Source organism: Tenrec ecaudatus, unplaced genomic scaffold (genome assembly GCF_050624435.1).
Source record: "Tenrec ecaudatus isolate mTenEca1 unplaced genomic scaffold, mTenEca1.hap1 Scaffold_4108, whole genome shotgun sequence".
NCBI classification, from domain to species: Eukaryota; Metazoa; Chordata; class Mammalia; order Afrosoricida; family Tenrecidae; genus Tenrec; species Tenrec ecaudatus.
Window position 1 is genome coordinate 81055 of NW_027459282.1, and position 2151 is coordinate 83205.

Consider the following 2151-nt stretch of genomic DNA (forward strand, 5'->3'; position numbering starts at 1 on the left):
AAGACTTTATGCAGCTTAGAGTGCTGTATAGTGGACTGATAATATTCAGTGTGATAAAGAGCATTTACAATGGGCAATCCATGAGGAAAGGAAGTTTTTTACTCCTTACTTATTGTTTCATCCTGGATGACTAGGGTGCCTAGAATATTACCTGGCTCCTAATAGATTTTCAATAAATAACATTTACTTTTCAGTGGAAAAGGCAGTCTATCAATATTTTTACATCTAACCCACTGCCCTAATGTATACTCCAACTCATAGCAACCCTGTATAGGATTTTGACAGTCTATCGATCTTTATAGTAGATGGATTTCTCTGTAGATAGCCTCTCTATTTAAAATCTAAAAAAGGTGGACATTCTAGAGTACTTAGCACAGTTTATGAATTTGTTGTTGATAGGTGCCATCAAGTTGGTTCCTACTCAAAGCATCCCTAAGCACAAAAGAACAGAACACTGCCCAGTCCTGCACTGTCCTCACAACTGTTCTTACATTTGATCTCATTGTTGCAGCCATTGTTAATCCATCTCCTGGAGGGCCTTCCTCCTTGTCACTGCCCTCGTGATGGCCTTCTCCAGGGACTGGCCTCTCTGGGCAACATGTCCAAAGTATGTGAATAAAGTATCACCATCCTTGTGTCATATTAGAATGTGTGTATATATGTTTATATATATATATATATATATATATATATATATATATATACTTTGTATGCAGTCTTTCACTTTTGGGTGAGTTTATTTTCTTTTTTTGAGGATCTTCTTAATAATTATTTGCTTTCAAACAACAATATTTGGATAGACAATATTTTCTAGGGCCTTCTAAGCCAAAATGATTGCATAAAACTACATTTTTGAGAGTGTGGCCAGGCGGCTCGGACCGAGCAGGGCTTTCCTTCCCAGTGGATTGCAGAGCGTACACTGCCAGTCTCTTGTCTTCTGTTCACCATGGCTTCTTCTGATATCCAGGTGAAAGAACTGGAGAAGCGGGCCTCTGGCCAGGTCTTTGAGCTGATACTCAGCCCCCGTTCAAAAGAGGCCGTCCCAGAATTCCCTCTTTCTCCTCCAAAGAAGAAGGACCTTTCCCTGGAGGAAATTCAGAAGAAATTAGAAGCTGCAGAAGAAAGACGCAAGTCCCATGAGGCGGAGGTCCTGAAGCAGCTGGCCGGGAAGCGGGAGCACGAGAAGGAGGTGCTGCAGAAAGCAATCGAGGAGAACAACAACTTCAGCAAGATGGCCGAGGAGAAGCTGACCCACAAAATGGAAGCCAACAAAGAGAACCGAGAAGCACAAATGGTGGCCAAGCTGGAGCGCTTGCGAGAAAAGGACAAGCACGTGGAAGAAGTGCGGAAGAACAAGGAATGCAAAGACCCCGCTGATGAGACTGCAGCCGACTAGCTTGTCCTGAGGACTGACTTTCTCCCCTCCCTCCTCGAGATCCAAAGACCGTGCTGGCCAGTGTCATTTTACTACTATTACTGTTTCCCTCCTGACAAAGACTAGAAGCCAACGTAGGACGTAAATAGGTAGATCCAGACCATGTGATGTTGTTTTAGGGGCTAAAGGAGAGAAACAAAAAGTGTTTGACTCTTTTTTTCTAAAGTGTTGGAGTGTTTCTAACGTAGCTATTTTTCTTGTTGCCTCTTTTCTACTTCGGTGCACTCAGTGCGCTGGGTGAATGGCTAGCACTGTATTGGCCCCGTGGAAACATGTTTGTGAAAGAGTATGTAGTGGCTTCTCAAAACTGTTAGATGCTGAATATCTGTTTGCTTTTAAATCCCAGTTCTGTCCCGATTTTACCAGATGCTACTGTACTTGAATGGTTAATAAAACTGCAAAGTGCTGCTGGTGGCAGTGAAAAAAAAACTACATTTGTGATTATTTATTATAAGAAGGTTCAAGATAAATCTGAGGGTATAGAGACAATTTGGGACTCCACATGAGAATTTTTTTCTACATGAAATATTTATAGCTTTGACAACAAATGGCACTAGTTGGTACCCTGAAACAGGAGTCCTCAAACTTTTTAAACAGGGGGCCAGTTCACTGTCCCTCAGACCCATTGGAGGGCCGGACCATAGTTTAAAAAAAAAAAAGAACAAATTCCCATGCACACTGCACATATCTTATTTTGAAGTCAAAAACAAATGGGG

The 2151-nt window shown here is 41.9% G+C and overlaps 1 pseudogene; it reads left to right on the forward strand.

Moving 5' to 3' along the window:
- Positions 1–861: 861 nt before the first annotated feature.
- On the forward strand, positions 862–1796 carry LOC142436557 (stathmin pseudogene; annotated as a pseudogene).
- The last annotated feature ends 355 nt before the right edge of the window (positions 1797–2151 follow it).